Raw genomic sequence first — 17,695 nt, 5'->3', positions numbered from 1 at the left:
TGACTGAATATGTCAATGTCCAAACTCTTTTTACTGAAAACAGTGGTTTGTTTTTTTTCAACCTCAACGATCTTCCAGTGTTTTTTTTCAATTATTTTAGCATGACTTCAACACTTAAAATGAAAGCTCATTGTGATGCACATATGTATAGTAGGAGTCCTAGTAAAATCTATGTATTGTATAAGTGGCCTTGCCCCGATCCTAGTTGTTCTAAATGGGCTGCAGCTGTGATGGCCTTAACTGGGTGGCAGCTGTGGCTAATGAAGATAACTGGGATAAAAGGGGGTGGGTTGGCTGGTCCGGGAGAGTCTTGGAGGAGTCCTGATGGAGAAGCAGTGCTGCTATGAAGAGCTGTGTGTGAGAAAACCACCCAGAAGGTATGGGACTCTAGAAATATGATAACAACAATATGAATGCAACACATATGTGTGAAGGAAATGCTTCCATTTGGATAAAACTGAGCAAATTCAATGGGTCACTTCCAGGCTCTAATGGGACCTCAGTGTGCTATTTCCTAAGGGTCTTTGCCAGCAATGATCTTTTTTATGGTGGGTGAGACAACAATAGTTATCCATTGACCTTTATTTGGGCTGTTTCATGAAAATATCCTCTTTTCTTCTGCTGTCTTGTAATCTAATAGACTTGATAAATAGCATGGTTTTATCTCTGTTTTTGTTGAGTGTATATTTTGGCTCCCAGTCATGTTTCATAGGCCCCAAGCAATGATGTGTGCAGTAGGCAGAGGTGCCATTGCTGAGAGTGTTGTTTGACAGGAAAAGAAAGTGCTGAATCAGAACATCTGTTGAGAAGTGCTTTGGCAGGGAGTTTGTCCTCAAAACTGGGAAGTAGGTTGTTATGACTCCAAGAGCTGGTGATCTTGGCCTTGCAGAGGAGAGAAGTACCTCTTTATGGGGTTATGTTGTGCTCAACAACAGATGTGTTCAGCTGGCTGTAGTTCAGAGGATTTACAGGAACTTTGTTAAAAAATGAGCCAAAAGGCAACACACTCTGGTAGTTGATGGTGATTTCTTACATTGCACTGGATACTGCACAATAATTTGGCAAGAAGGCAGAGCCAGCTGTGAGGTGGATGGAGCCACATATGTTTCCACACCCAAGAGAGAGGTTTGTGTACAGAATTACAGTAGCAATAAGGCTGAGTGAAAGATATCAAAGGTTATTCACACAGAGATGTCTGGATTTGTAGATAAATGCACTTGGTTTGGTTGTTTTTGTGTTAACTTTCTGACTATAAAAGAGTTTCATTGCATTGAAGTCTATAAAGCAGTACATAGTGAAAAAGTACTTGAAGATTATTCCATTCTGAACTCAAGAGCCTTGCATGACTTGTGTTTGTGGTCTCTTTCCCAGACTTGAAATGGTGATACCACTTGAAATGTCTTCCCATTTCCCCAGTTGCGCCTTGTCACTGCCGCCACCCAGAAAAGCTTAGTGCCAAGAGAGATGCTATGTTCTTCTCTCTCACATGCTGCAGCACTGAAAAATGATGCAAAATAAGGTTGAGGCTTCTGCAGCAAAGCAGGGAACAGACACCAGCCAGGCTCCTGCTGGCTTGCTGTAGCATCAGGTGGAGGGAGCTGGGCGTAAGTCATCTGCAGCACGTGGAATGCTTCACTAGAGCTGTTTGACAGAGCTAAGTGATCAAACTTTCTAGGGCCAAGTGGGAGAAACTTGCTCTTTGCTCTGGACCTGCCTGTCCTCCTGTGAGAGTGCAGACAGTGACAGCAGTGTGAGAGCCTGGCTCCTCACTGCTCACAGTTTCCATGTGTGCACTATCACCCCACATGTGAGGTAGCCCTTCAGCTTTTAACCACAGATAGCTAGTGCACATTCCAGAACTGAAGGAAGCCCTGAAGGTTTTCAAATCACTACCAGAGTGCCCATTTGCTCATCTTCTGTTGTTGAGAGGTGTTCAGGAAACAAGGCCAAAATTGCCTTTTTATGACACTGTGGTAGCGTTTCCTTGTGGGCATCAGGAATGCCTCTAGAGGTAAATGTTGTTTCTCACTAGAAGTGCTCCAGACAAACAGATTGGAGTGATAGTGCTGATGATGTCCGATATTTAAGGTGAACTTCAGAAGGAAGTGAGTGATAGCCTTTGGAATTATTAAATTATCATCCAAAAATGCATTTGTATATGAAGTAGACAACTGGAAAAGTATGTGAAATACTTACATGCCATAGGTCAGTTCAGCTGAGCCACCTACTACAGGACTAATTCTGCTGGGCAGGACTTCATGTCTGGTACTGCTGAAAGCTTCTTGCTCCTACAGGTACCACAGTGCAGGATATTTAAAAGCTACAGATGTTTTAATAAAGACTGCAGTGGCTGCCATAATAATTTCCTATAACAACAACAAAACCAAAACAACAAACAAACAAAACCCCCCAACAACTCCCTCCAAGCAAAACAAAAAAGAAAGAAAATAGAGAGAGACAATGTGACAATGAGGTTTAGGTGCAGGGAATCTAACCAGTGAACTTCTAGTTTTCCACATAGAAGGGTGAAGTTACCAAATGTTATAAGAGAGGAAAAGAGTAGGACAGCTTTTAGGAGGTTCTAAATTTATAGAGAATTCAGGGTGAAGTGGGACAGCTAAGTTCTGACCTGGCATATTGCTTATCCTCTTTTCTTGGCATTTACTTTCAGATAAAACCAGCTGGCTTCAGAAAAGTGGTTCAGTGCTAAGTGCTTCCAGGACCTGGAACTGGAGCTGTGGTAATTGATAGCAGTTCCATTTATTGTATGTATCTTAATAAACCAAGTCCTTTTACTATCAGGGATTTTTTCAACTTAGCTAAATACATTGTTTTCATCAATATGTTTGGCCGTCCTTCTTGGAGCCCTTTGGACTCTACACCATTCCTATTCACATGATGATCTCACATTCCTCCTGGAGACAAAAATGTGTGCTCATGCAGCTAGAGAGTGGAAACTTACTGATTGTACAGAGCTTGGCAGGAGCTCCTGTTCCAGCCTCCTGACAGGAGCACGGACAGGCTGCATTTCTCAAAGTGCTGAGCCAATCAAAGCCTTCTTGTCTCTGATGCTTCTTCTCTCCCTGTTCCTTTCTCCATTCTTATGACAAGTATGCAAAACAAGAAAGCCGATTTTTTTTTTTTTTTTCTGTGCCTAGTCAGTGTTGTAGGCAAGGTTTGGAGCAATACAGACCCCTTGTACCAACGTTTCTGCAAGAGCCCTGCAAGTGGAGCTGCATACAGCAAGAGCACAGATAATGTTTTATGTCTGACACATCCACCTTTTAACATATTAGAGCAGGGGATGGAACAGCTCCTTTGGAGTCCCCAGATGAATCAGCAGTGCAAACTGGCTTTCTGCTGCCTGGAGCTCTGTCTGTGCTCCTTGTTTTAACTCTTTGTTGGCCATGATCCAGACCAAAGAAAACTGCAGTAAATGAAGTTCCCTAATTGCATGAATGAATGTTTTTGTTGTAGTATTAAATTACATAAGCTACTGCCTGCAGTGGAAGTGTGTTGCAAAAGCAGCCTCTGTGTTGGGGCTATATTGGAAGAGAATAGCTCAATGCATAATATTTTTTCCCATTTTTTCTTTTGAAACATTGATACTAGCAAGCTTTAAGGAAGTGGTTCAAGCACATCTGGTGACCGCAAAGCCATAACTGTGCAGATGCTTTAGGGAAAGGCTTGCTGAGTTACTCCTGAAGGTTCAGAGCAAAGGCAGCCTGTTTCTGGCCTTCCTTCCACTGCTCAATGCCCTTTCCATGAAGTCTTATAAAACATGAATTTTGAATGGGTCATATTATGGGCACTTACACAGTCAGGGATTCACATTGATTTAATGACTAGCATTAAAGGTATGTCTCCAAATTTTCATCAAAATATCCAAGACTAGCTTTGCAGCTGGGTTATGATAAATATTATTTTGCAGGTGTGTGTGTGCATCCAGTATGCCTGAATTTCTGGTATATTAAACCTACCAGAAGAAAGACTTAGTCATTTGTAATCGTATTATTAAAACTGCCAGTCTGATATTTTAAAATTTAAGTCTCAAAGCAAATATTCTTATTATAATTCTCACAGGTTCTAAAGAGTAAGGAGTTCTACAGAGCTCAGTCTGACTTTGGCTAAGCTGTAGTGCAGTACTGAGTATAAATCCACTGTCAGTAGATCTCTTGTGGCTATGAATGCCAAGGGAGAGGAGGATTAGTGCTGTACCATTAGTTATGTTGAGATGTACTTTGAAGAATGTGAAAAACTATTTTTTTTAATCAGCAAAACCCATAAGGCCTGGGTTCAGTGACAACTTTCTGCTTTCCTAAGAAATATTTAAAACTCTGTAAACCACAGAGAACCAGCTTGCACTTCCAAGAAAATAAGACAGATGAGCTAATACCTTTTCCCTCCCTATCCTTCTGTTCTCCTGCTTGGCTGCTGGCTGTGGCCATGCTGTGGCTCACCAGCTGGTGTGCTTGGGGAGCATTTGGGCTGGAATGAATGTAGGACAGGTGAGTGCTTGGGGACTGTCCTCACTCACACTCCCCAGCCAGTTCCTTCCTCAAGGCAGTCACTGCCTGCTCTGATGTGCTCAGAGAAAGAAGGCACCAAGCTCAGTAGGTTTTTCAGAGGACATTGATAAAACATTGATTTGTTCCAGATTTTCCCCTTACCCTTGCTACCCTCTCCTATCCCCACACAGTCACTGCCTTGAGTCACAGTGCGTTTGTTGTTACCATCTGTGCTGCAGCACTTCTCTACAAGGCACTTTTCCCTGCTAGTACTTCCTCTGCTCAGAACCCCAAAATTTTGTAGACTGCAGTAATTTTTAAGTGACAGAGTTGCTAGAACATGCAATGGTGAAGAGGCTAAAGCTGGGTAGGATCTGGTTAAAACCTCTGTAACTCAAATAGGAAGAGAGAAAATGTCAAGTCGTGAATGGACAGGAAGTCAGAGAGCTTAAAGCCCAGGATGCTGTTTTTTTACTAGCACTGAGTATTTTCACTTTCACTGAAGTTTTTTTTTTTCTTGTTGATAAATTACTTTTGCATTGTTTGCTTTTTAAGGAAGGAAATATTTTTTCATGGAAAGCAGTGAGTGGACTTTCAAATTTTAACACAAACAGAACTTATTTTATGGAGCCATGACCAACATGAGAGATTATATCTCAAAGTGTTTTCTTTAGCTGAAAATCCTGAGAACAAGTAAAACTCAGAAAATGGAGAGCTGTTCCATACAAAGAGTAGCTAGAGGTCTTGTTTTCGTTAACTTGTTTATTTCAAGATCAAAGAGATTTATGGAGAACAGTACTGATATGGAGACAGAGGAGGGGAGAGCAAGAGTGGTGGTGTGAGCTGCCTGGAAAAATCACAGAGGTGAAGGACAGAGTGTTCTCAGTCTGATATGGACAAAGTTAAGAGGAAGTTTGATTTGATTTGATTGCCCTGTGGTGTGGTGTGTTCCCTCAGGAGTTAGACTGCATGTTTGTGTAAAGCTTGTATTTCACTCTGAAGTTAGATGGAAATGTTTCTCAACAGGAGATATATCTGAGAGCTTATCTAGGAAAAACATATAGAGATTATGGGAAAATTCAGTTTTTAAAAAAACTGCGAGATGGGAATTCAGAAGTCTTAGTTTGGGCCAGAAATATTGCTAAGGGATACTGTAATCTTCCCCTCCTTTTGATATGTAGAAGGATTTGGCCTTTATGTTCTGCCCCTGTCTGACCTGCAATAGCTCTGAAGAGGATTATTGTGTTGAAAACTCATGATAAGGCAAAGCAGAACTTGTTCTGGAAAGAGTTTTTTTCCAGGCAGTTATCAAATTACTTGTAGCTTGTCATCAAAGCAAATGAATCTGCAGCAGTATGGATTGAATATGGTTCAGTTGGTCCTGAACTCTTAACTGCCAACCAGTTAATTTCACTGATTCCTGGTTTTATTTATATCACAAAAGTACTTTGGGTGCAAAAGTGTGCTGCTGGGATGGCATTGCCTGGCTAGCAGATTGGGAAAGGAAGCAACCCTTGATAGAATGTAGGTATGGGAAGATGGTGTTTCAGTTACTTTTTTAAGAGTTTTTAAAAAAAACTCTAGTTCTGGTAGAAATCAGAAAATGTGTTTGAGGACAGGTTCTCTTTTCACTTGCTCTGTTCAGCAGGTCTCCTTCCAGAGTAAAGACAGTGGCATAAATGGTAGGAATGGAAACAACTACCAAGATTTGGGCTTTGGAGCAAACAAGTTTTGTGTGTAAACCTGATTCTTCTTAACTTCCACTGCAAATTTCCAGCATCCCCAGGTGCTGAGGTTGTCTCATCTCCTATAATTCCCAGTTCTGCATATTAATTTGGGCACTGCTGAAGGGGGGCTTAAAAACTGAGTCACTGAAATAAATCCAGTTAGGAGGATGGGCATTGTGAAAGCAGTATATGACTGATGCCATGGGCCCTGCAAGCTCAGGGTAATTTGGTTTCATACTTCACTTTTTGCAGCTGAGCTGAGCTGTTGCCTAAGGGACAGCAGAATTTCTTCTAGTGTTTATAAATTCAGTTCTGGCCGCAGAGTCTCTGGATGATTCACTTGGCAACTTCCCAGTGTTTTGTTTTCCTGCTTCCTTAATACAGACCCCAAAACCTTACAGATATTTTAATTTACTGCAGCCACCTCTTTTAAATCAAGAAAATCAATTATTTTACCTTCAGAAGTAATCATACCTTCTCAGACGTTCCTGTATTTTTTTCCTAAAAGTAAAATGGAAGTGTCTTTAGGAAATGCTATAAATTTAGCAGAACAATTCCTTTCTGTGAAGAACATTCATCAGGGAAGGGTTCATGGCAGCTCTGTGCAAAGCCACACACCTCTGCAGTGTGGAACCGAGACAGAAAATGCTGCAGGTACAAGGCATTGAGAAAGTCCTGGATCTCACTTATCTGTACAGAATCCACTTCTCTGTGGGAGAATCTTTCATTTCCAAAGTCAGCTTTAAAAAGCAGAGTCAGATTTCTTTAAATCAACATGTAGAATGCATGTTCTAGAGAAAGTGAGAGCCTGATCAAAATCAAATCAGTGCACTCAATAAGACTTCCATGGGAGTGGCTTTCACCTCAAGCAGTTGTATTTTTCTGTCCTTTTTCTATCTGAGTAATTCATATAAAGTAATGTAATTTATTTGAAAACAAATTAAAGGGATACTGTTGGTTCAGGGAAAAAGTCCCTTTACTCCAATATTATTACCCCCTTAGAACTCCCTGTTCCTTTTAATTGATTTAAGCTAATAAAATCCAATTTTCATGAAGCAGCCACACCAGTTTGAATCAATCACAAGCTGTCACCATCCTTGAAAATGCACTACACCAGGGAAACGACATAAATAGGACAGAGAAAGGGAAGGAATTAGCAAAGTTAAGGTGTATTTTATGTGGGAATACTTTTCTTTTATCAAGTAAGGTAGCCAGCAATCCTCCCTGCTGTGTTAAAGAACAGAGGACAATGACACTTGTAAAAACTGTACACGATCACTGCAGCGCTAGGAATTGTGCACACCTGGGAAATATTGCCACACATCTTTCTGATCTGTTTAGTTTCCCTTATATTTACTTTCTGTTAATTAATTTGTGTCTTGGCAATGCAGAGACTATAACTGCATGTTGTACTTAAGATGTGGGTAAGGCAATTTCTACAGCAGCAAAATTACACTTTCCAAAATGTTTTCCTCTTCATATTGACTCAGATGTCAGAGTCGTGGAGAAACAGATATTTACACAACTTTATTTCCTCTCATTCAGATATAGGGAGCAGAAAAGCATCTGAAGATTTACTCAGGTTGAATTAGGCAGCAGTTATGCCTCATGTGTGGTAGGGCCTTACATCAGTAATTGCAGGAGGAGGTGAAGCAGCAGCTGCATTTTTGCTGTTCTTGGAGTGGTTCCTCATGGATGCCAGAGATCCATTCTGAATTGCCCTATCTCCCAGCAGGGCACTCCATCACATGAGGTATCTGGAAGATAATATTTTTTATTTTGGTGAAAGGGTCCCACACAAAGAGGACACCAAGGTTCATAGCAGCATCCAGCACTCCTGGTGTGAAGAACTGGACCCTAAAAGTGCAAGTCACCCCTGTCTGCACAGCCTGCCTTGATGGAGCTGGACATCAATTATTTCTCTGATTTAGGTATGAGTAATACAGTAGAAAGGAGCTTAGTACCAGCAGTTCCTGAGAAATCTGCCAGTGAATTATTAAAACCAGTGTTTAATTAAAAGATGCACTCAATCTCCTGGCCAGAGAAGCTCGAAGTAGCACATATGAATGACTGAGAGCCAGTTCAGACCCGTTTTCTTGGAACACCACTCACAAAAGCACTGGTAGGGGAAATATTCTATCAACACTGTTTTGTAAAGAGAAAGAAATCCCATTTTTCCTTTTCAATGCAGGGCCTGTTGCTTTGCAATTTCTGAAAACTTTTTGTGGGACACACATCTTATGATTAAACACATCAGATACATTTTCAACACATCAGATACAGTTTATTTTTCCGTTACCATTACTACAGGAACCAATTTAAATTAAAAACTTACTAAATTGGATTAAACAGGACTTCATCTCAATCCAGTCGTCTTCCCTATACTGCTACATCCAAAATTTCATTCACACTGATTATTTGAACTCACTCTTTTACACAAAAGCCATGAGGGAGCATCTGCATCAGTTCATGGCCACTTTCTTTTGAGAAGGATTCTTCTATCACTTTTTCAGATGCAAAACATTTAGTTATGTTAGAATTTTTCCTTCTGTCTTTTTTCCCCCCAGTGCTTAGGATGGAGAAAGGTGAAAGATTGCCCTTTATGGGCAGCTCTGGATTTACTTTTACATGTGCAAAGTCTCTGTAGGGCTTCATGTGTGGACACAAGAAAAGTAAAAGTGTAAGAAAGGAAATTCAGACTAATGACTAAAATTTTTGTGTTGGTTCTGTATTGGTTACAGAAAATGAATGAAAAAAACTATTCAAGAAGGACTCAAGCCTTAAAACCATGACATATTTTCTAGGTAGCACTGGAAGACAAAAATTTCAGGTGGTATGTGTTGAGTTGCCAATTATCACTGATTTCTCATTACTTCTGTTGTATCCATAAGTATTTATTGGCTTATCCTCACCTGGGGAGAACTCTTTGAGCTGGAAATATAGATGAATTCACATTTTACTTTTTGATGCTACCAAAATGCCACAGGCAATTGTTCTCTATAAGTGAGGACAGCCCTTCTCAGGCTGAAGTGCCGACAGAAAAGGGAAAGTCAGGTTGTCCAAATGCTTGTGGTGTATATGTGAATGTGGAGGCAGGAAAAACCCTTTCGTCATTTATCCTGGTCCTTAAGCAAATACTTCATAATGGGGGGGAAAAAATCTCCTTATATCCTAACACTGGTCTGATTTAGACTCTGCATTAACAGATAGGAATTGTGTGTAGAAGCTCTGTTTATTAATGGCCTATTGATATTTTGAGCATTAAGTCATCCGCAAAGAGCAAAATATAGTGAACTAAAATTCTTTTCCTGAAGTTGAGACAGACATGCATCCCACAGGCCATTGATATTTATTTGCAGTTATAGAAGAAATTTATTCTAGTTTGATAACTTTAAGATAACTGAAAAATGCAGACAGAGGCTCTCAGGCTAAAGAAGACCCATTGCTTCCAAAGATGCAATTCTATTTTGTCTAGGTTTTGAGAACTATATTATCTCTTTTCCCTACTTTTGTAATACTGTTGTTTTAAGGACACTGTGTACTTTCAAAATGATCGTCTTGAATGTATTTTTTCTCTCTTTTTAAGTAGTTCTGTGAGAACATTTTGCCCTCTAGTGGTGCAGAGAAGTGAAACTGAGCTCAGCCCTTGCAAGACCTGTTAAAAATATTAAAAGCCATCCATGATATAACATTGAAAATTCAGCTCCATAAATCATCACCTATTGTGAGCTATGTTTCAGGGGCCAGGAGAAATAATGAGTTTTGAAAATGTTCTAAACACAGTTGATTGTTTTATGCAATCAATTGTGAATGTTGATAAATAATAATGGAAATTGTTCTAAAGTGTCCAAAGTGCTTCAGCATTCACAGTAATTTGTTTTTCTTCTTTGTTGTAAATCAAAGGGAAATGCTAATAACAAACAGCCTTTAGCATATCCTAGAAAGAAAACATGCATGATATACCAGTGTTAAGTAACAAGGCTTTAGGCTGGAAAAAGAGAGATTTAATCAAATTGTAGCCAAAAGATTTATAAATGCTTCCTTTGAGAAACCTAGCTCTGAACGATGAATATGTTAATTTAGAATAAATTTAATTTAGTTAGTCAAGCTTAGACTTCAGCTAATTTTACACTACAATGCCTCTTACTTTGTGATGTTTTTAATGTCTCTTCATAATCAGAGAGGCATTAGAGAAACTCCAGCATTACTGAAATGCTTTTTTTGCCTCTGATGATGCTCCTGGCCTCCACAGCATCCTTTGGCTTATTCCAAAATATTCTCAGGCTTGAACAAGTCCAAGATTGCCCGAGTTGCAATCCTTGCAGGAGGTGATTTCCTCTGAGCTGTGCTATGCCAGGACAGCAGTAACCACAGGGAGGCAGAGCACGCCAGCCTTAGTGAGCAGGGCAACTGCAAACCTGCAAAACGCCAAGTGTTGCTGCCCTCGCCACATCCTAAACCACAAAAGGTTGCCCTGCTCCTACTGATGGCATATTTTGCTTGTACTTTTAAGGAAGACACAGAAAATGGTTGTAGACAAGATCAGAGATCTACTGAAGCAGTGAGATGCTTGATTTTCTTTTTTTTTTTTTTTTTTTTTTTAACAGTAGCTGGTGTGCAAAGGAAATGACACAGATGAAGCAATGGTGATGTGCACTGTGGTTTGGACACCACAAAGCCAGTCCTGTGCAGTTTTTCCATGCCATGACCTTCAACAAGCATTTAAAATTTACATGCAAGGAGGGGCAATCCCAAGGGAGCTGGGCCCTGGGAAAAGTTCCTCCCTGTGCAAGGTTTTCTTTCTTTTTTAAACTTGCTGCTCAGTATGGATGAAGCATACAGCAAGGTTCCCCCTCACACATCATAAAAATAACTACTTTTAGAAAGCACAGTTTACTTTAGCTTCCCCTTAGCTAAACTAGCTATAGCTCTGGTGTTTCCAGTTTTAAATTGAGCTAAGGCCAAGATTTGCAAAACATTGCCCTCATGACAGTAAATCAGGTGCCATTACAATACAGCCTCTTCCAGAGCAGCTTCCCTCAGTCTGTTGGGAAATGAAAACCCCATCTAACATTTTTGAGGTAATTTCTGTGCCATAGTGAACAAGGGTTTTCATTTGCAAACAAAGCAGAACCAGACAGAATTCAGAGTGGCCTTCAGCTGCTTCAGTTTTCCCTGCAATTTGCTTGTCGGGCTGAGAATATGTCAGTGTTTGGCAGAGGGGTGTTCCTTTTGGGAATCAGTGCTGGTGGTTGTGACAGGTCCTTCTGCCTGTATTAATGCCATGGAAATTAATCACTTCTTTCCCCTAGGCTTGATATACAAAAGGCTTAAGTTGTGGCGTTGAGATTTTTATCTCACTAGTCAGTTAATGTCTAAATTTATTTTATTCACACTGAATAAGGGAAGGGAATTAAACTATTCATATGAAAGGATTCCATGAAACTTCAGGGAACAGGCAGGCTGGGTTGTACAACCAGAAATTCAGTTTTCATTTACCAGAGGACTAAAGAAATCATTCAGTTAAGTTTTGCTTATGTATTCCTTAGTGTTCAGTATTTTTCTGTAGGCACAGCAACATCTTAACCTGTGTCAGGCAAAGGGGACTAGGGAGGTGTTACCTGAGGGTTGCTCTATAGACTGTCACTGTCCTCCACTGTCCTGGGGGTGTGTTCAACTGCAGGGGTAAGGAAAATTTCCTCAACATCGTGACAATTAGAGTGGTGCAGGTGTATCACTTGGTGAGAAATTTAGGTTTTGGGATTTTTAGTATGTTGTGGATGGAAGCAAGATGGAGGGCACAGAGTATCTCCTGGATTGCTTCTTCTTCCTTCTTCTCCATGGGTTTGGGTGGCATTTTGTAATTGAGCAGTAAAGTCCCCATTGTAGCTCTTTGGGATCAGTTATTGGGTTAAAAGGGAAAATAATCCAGGTGTCAGTTCTTATTTGGATAGTTTGGTCTTAAAAGACCTTGGAACAAGAGATTGTTGGCCATTTTGTGCCTTCTAAGGAAAAGCTGCCAAGCTCACAGCAGTGAGACTGTTTTACTGATAAGAAATAATAAACACTTGAGTCAGAACATGAAATGCTGTCTCAGGTGCCTTCAATCCAGACCCAGAGAAACCAATACCCTGACACTCCTTGCTCAGCTTGCTATTGCTGTGGAGGAAGCCATGGTCCATGTTTTCCCTCGCCAGTGGTGTAGCTGGATGGCAGAGGCTGTGTGCCCCATCCAGCCCTGCACATTACCAGAAATGTGTCACATTCATGGGGCCCCCGCTCTCTTCAGGAAAGAAAGGCACAGTAAACAAGGAAAGTATTTCACAGGGCTCTTTCTGCTTCGCTTTCCACCCTCTTCTCTCAAAACAGTTCTGCCCTAGAAGAACAATTTGCTAAAATTCTGAGTTCCTGTTTTCTGCTCTGTTGGCCCTCTGAGGGACTAAGACATAACACAACTGTCATTTCTGCTTGTTTCCTGCTTATAGTACTGAGACCTTTCAGGTTCAATATTCACATTTGCCTAAAGTCATTACTGCATCTGCTAAGTAGTGAATAATGAGGTTGCCAATAGAGCAGCACTTTACTCATTTCATGAGGAAAATCTGCACTGACACTTAGCTGGGAGTCTATTTGGAATTTTTCTGGCTATTGATCTACATTCTGAAGTGCACCCCGGACCTTCTTGACCTGACCATAATTTTTAGTCCTTCATTTACAAAGAATTAAAAGATCACTTCCAGTAAAGCCAAGTGTCCCCCTGGAATTTTGCCTAATTTGCTGGAAAGTAGTGTAACTGCTGTTTGCAGGAAGACATTTGCACTTACTGCCTGAGACTTAGGGCCAAATACTGTCTTCAGTTGTGCCATGGTAATTCTAATGTAATTATTCTGTTTGCAGTGAAGCTCTGTCCTGTCATCCTCATCCTGTTTGGGATTTGCAGAATATTTTTCAGGAGTAGTAATAATTTCCTCTAAAGGTCTCCAGGAAATGGTCAGAGTGACAAATCTTACATGAGTCCACAGACTGGTCAGTGAAAAGATGGAGAAATCAGCTAAATTATTACTTGGCCTATGGTAAGTGCTGTGTAGAATTTCCCAGAAACTAGAGAAATACTATCTGGCACTTCTCTACCTCTATTTTTAGCAAAGAGGCTCTTTCTTCATCTTCATTAGATTAATTCCAAGCAAGGAACTCTGTCTTCTCAGATAAGAAGAAAAAGGAGAGTTGCAGGGGTATGGTTGGGATATCAGGAAGCCCTGCACCTCAGCTGAACAGTGGGTGGCTCAGTACAGATCCTTAGCTGTCTTTTCAAGGTAAATAACTTCGAGTGTGAAGGGAAGCAGGGTGCCAGTGCAGAGGGCACTGACAAGCCAATGCACTCATTAGAATTCAAAGCACTCCTGTGTGCCTTCTGTCCCTTTGAGAGCAGGCCACAGATGGCTTGTAAAATGTACCTCAGCCTTTGGAATATGAATTTAGAGCTGCCAGCTGATGCCCTGCTTCCTGCTGTTGGTTGCAGAATCTGGTTGGTGGGGATCAGACCATATTACAATGTCAAATTGCCTGATATACCTCCACCACATGCTTGCTCTTTAAAAAATACCCTCCAAAGCTCTGATGTAAAAGTATCATCACATATTCCCTGGGCTAAATCATTGCAGTTAGTGAGCGTGGCTAAGAGATCAACTTGAGGAGTTTTGTTTTCCCTGTCTGAAACAATATTTTAATTATATCTCCTGTGGCCAAGCAGCACCTTGAATACTGCCTTTAAACAAACATGTCAATTGAGGGTTTTAAACTAATGCTTGGAGGTCTATTTTGGCTCACTCCCTGGCATTTAAATGTAGGGTTTGCTCTGATAATGTTTCTAAGTTTTGTTCTAAATCCTTGAAAGCTTGAAAAGATCAGAAATGCATTAGCTAGGTCCAGAAATCTGGAGGACCCTGGAACCAACCCAAGTTCACATCATTGCAAATGGATGAAATACTCCATCATCTTTTAGAAAAATACAGCAAATACAGTAAAACTTGACACAGAAATTTAATCTCCCTCATAACAGGAAGAAGAAACTGGGTTGAAAGAGAAAGAAATTGGTTCAGACTATAACAAAAAAACCCAAGCTCTTTACACATGACATGGCAGTGGGCTAAGGGAAAGTGCTTGCTCTTAGGGAGGGAACTGTGCTAGTGGGGCGCCCAGAGGGGCAGAAGAGATTCCATTGTGCCCATCCATCACAGGAACCAACCTGGCCAAACCCGGTCTGTCTGTTGTAGTCTAGGCAACAGCACAGGGGTAGAGGTGAAGCTGCCTGAAATCCTGCTCTGTTGTAGCTTACCCCAGCTTGGAACAGGAGCAAAACCAGTTAGTGGCTGTCCCTGCATGGATAAAGGCACAGTGAGCTGCCAGGTGACATTAAAATCATGTATGAGATGAAAATGATTTTGAACAACATTGACAAAAAGTGGCAGAAAAATTCTTTTTTTCTTCTACAGGTGATAAAGTGGGCCACACAAAGGCCCTTATTTCCTCTGTGTGCCTTGCACCAGCCCTGAGCAGTTCCAGCCTGCAGCAGAGGCCTCCCACATCCCAATGCCAGTCTGGAGACCTTTGAGTGCCTCATGTGGAGTCCTGGCTGCTGTTTGCTTGCTTGGAAGGGAGGGCAGTTGTAACCTATCCTAAACCAATTTCATTCTCTAGGTTTGGTTCAAGTTTTAAGATTTTATTTTTTACATTTGGTAAAACCATTCAGTTGCATGAGGGAAGAGGTGATGCCAAGACATCAGCTGCACTTCAGCACTTGGTTTTATCAAAGCAACTGAGAGGCAGGCATCTAAAAATTCCAAACCAGCAAACTAGTCTTGGTTGTGCCTTTTGTGTTGGAAATTTCTGATGATTTTTAGATCTGCTGTTTTAAAGGCAGCTCTGTAAGTGGATCTGTGTACCAATGCCTGTCTCATGAGCCCTGGTTGTCTAAAGCCTGTGTTCTGTACAGTCACAGCCCTTGCACTTGCTTTCCTTGTTGTTTTCTCTCCCCATCCTGCCCCTGCCCTCAAAAGGCCTGCAGAATGCCAGTAGAAATGAAGAGTACTTAAGAGATAGGGGACATTTCTAAACACAGTTACAATTTTGTGGTGTGGAATCCCAACAAGATTCAGCCAATAATGCCACAGCCTACACTTGCCATAGACAGCCAAGTTTAAAGCAAATTAGATGGTCTAAGTGGACTGAGACACAGAAATGCATTTTGTCCTTTGCTGTTTTTCTAGAAAAAATAAAATCAAGGTCATTTTGGGATGTAAAACTAAATTGCATCTGGCAATTAGGAGAATTAGAGGAATGGTGGAGGGTCTGAAAGAAAGCCAGTTTGATGGTCATATTCTTTACTGCTTTCATTTGCTGCTGTTATGGAGATTGGAGCACAGATGTGCTTAGCAGTTGTTTACCAGCTCGGATCCAGCTGGGGAAATGCAGTCAGTGCTCTCAAGAATGAGAGGTAAAGTTTCTGATGTTGATATGTATTCTCTTTGCTAAGTGTTGAAGGTCTAAAATTCCACCTCTGCAAGGTATTTTCTGCTTTTCAGGTGAATTGCACTGAAGATTTCTGACATCCTTTTGAAGGCTTCCTGCAGGAAAGATGAAGTTTCAAACCTGTATATTACCTGAACCTTGATCTCATCCTGTCTGATATTGAAATATATGACCCAAAAGTGCTTCCCTATGAATTAGGCACTCATCATGCATTTTAACCTTCTTGGAGAAAATTATGCAGGTCTCCAAGTTGCCTGCATGAGTTATCTTTTATTCATTAGAATCCTAAATGTTATTGACATGCATCCTTAATTATTCCCTGCTGGAAACAGTAGTGTTCCTGAACAAGTATTTTGCATTTGTTATGTCCTGCTGCTAGCATAGTTAATAATGTATATAATAATAAAATAAGAAACTATCAGAGCAGAATAAGAGAACTTATTAATATGATTCAATATAAGAAAATTGTTACTTCTGCCTTCCACAGCCTAACAACAACATTTTCTGAATACTTCAAGCACACAAAATCTTTGGGATAGGTCTAGCATGGAAATGACACTGCCAAAAGAAAAGCTGGCAAGATGTCACCTGCTGTCCCTACAAAAGCATTAACTGGAGTAGTTCCTTCCTTAGTGGAGCTCAAGGTGTTGCCAGAAGCTTTCAAAAGCAGTATTTGGACATGTGTCTGGACTTAGTGTTGTTTATTCAAACAGAAAATCCCAGCCCTAAAAATTCTATTTGTGCTTCAGAGTTTCCCAACTCTTCCTCTGTGCACACACATATATGCATTTTGCTGTATGGAAAACCCAAAAGTTTCTGAAAAATTAAGAGCTGGGTCTGAAAAACTGTACAATATTCAGGGTTGCTCTCTGGTAGGACATCTGGAAGCATCAAAAAAGTCAGTAAAATTACAGCCTTTTGTTGTGTTGTACACCAGAGTGCAAGTGATTTGCCACCATGTCTGCATCCTTTTACTTGGTAATTTCCAGCTGGCTGCAATTCCTTAAATACATGGCTTTGTGTGCTGTGCAATTAAATATCATCCAGTCTCTATGCTGTCATGCCAAAGATTGTGCAGTTCAGTCTGTAGGATATTTCAGTCTTCTCTGATGCTGATAACATGTCTCACCTTTGACACTGACAAATATCACCTTCTGCATATTTTTAATGATAATGGCAAAATTAAATATTAAACAGATGTAGTTGCAATTTCAGACCATCTATGAACCAATTTTCAGCCTTCTCATTTTGGTATAATTTATCAGTTCCTTGGTTTAATCAGATCCCTTGCTGCTTTATACTTATTGCATTAAATGTTTTCCTCAGCCTGAAAAACTAAAGTGCTGTTTAATCACAGCAGGACTAAACTACCTGGAATATCTTATCAAAGACAATACTAGAATGATCTCAAGGGTATGCTACTGGTAGTCTGATACAGGATATTATCTTGTCCATCGCTTCATCTTCAGTATTTCTTACCTTTAAAATATATCATAAAATCCTAAAACTTGTTAAAGATGGGACAACAGGCTCATCATTGATTAGATTGTTTATCTTGCTGGTTTTTCCAGCCATTTGCAGGTGAACTGTGAACAGCTCCCTGTAGCTCTTCTTCCTATATCTAGAAATCATAGTGTCTTAGAGTAATTTGGGTTTCACTGTGACCTCCAGAGGTCACCTAGGCCAACTCCCTGCTAACAGCAAGCCTAATGAGACCAGGTTGTGGTGGCATCTGTCCAGGTGAGTCTTAAATACCTACAAAAGAGGGAGGGACATTCCACAACTGCCTGGGCATTTGTACTTTCATGGTGAGAAAATTTTCTTTCTAATTCCTTTCTGATCGCTCCTTGTGCCTGTTGCTTTTATCCTACTGCTGTGCACTGTAAGAAGAATCTGACTCCATCTGCCCTGCACCCCCTGCTCAGGGAAGCA

General features: G+C 40.6%; 1 long non-coding RNA gene across 2 annotated transcripts; it reads left to right on the top strand.

Annotated features, from left to right (window-relative positions):
- The first annotated feature begins 305 nt into the window (after positions 1-305).
- Positions 306-17,214, top strand: LOC132077708 (uncharacterized). Of its 2 annotated transcripts, none has more exons than XR_009419099.1 (3): positions 306-377; positions 486-548; positions 2,672-2,841. It is a non-coding gene; the product is annotated as an uncharacterized LOC132077708 (long non-coding RNA). The 2 variants fall into 2 exon arrangements; XR_009419098.1 differs by lacking the exon at positions 2,672-2,841 and adding an exon at positions 15,817-17,214 and having other exon boundaries at positions 313-377.
- The last annotated feature ends 481 nt before the right edge of the window (positions 17,215-17,695 follow it).

This window comes from Ammospiza nelsoni, chromosome 10 (assembly GCF_027579445.1).
Source record: "Ammospiza nelsoni isolate bAmmNel1 chromosome 10, bAmmNel1.pri, whole genome shotgun sequence".
Lineage (NCBI taxonomy): Eukaryota > Metazoa > Chordata > Aves > Passeriformes > Passerellidae > Ammospiza > Ammospiza nelsoni.
Note: the sequence above shows the minus strand (reverse complement) of the source record. Positions and strands in the feature narration are given on the sequence as shown.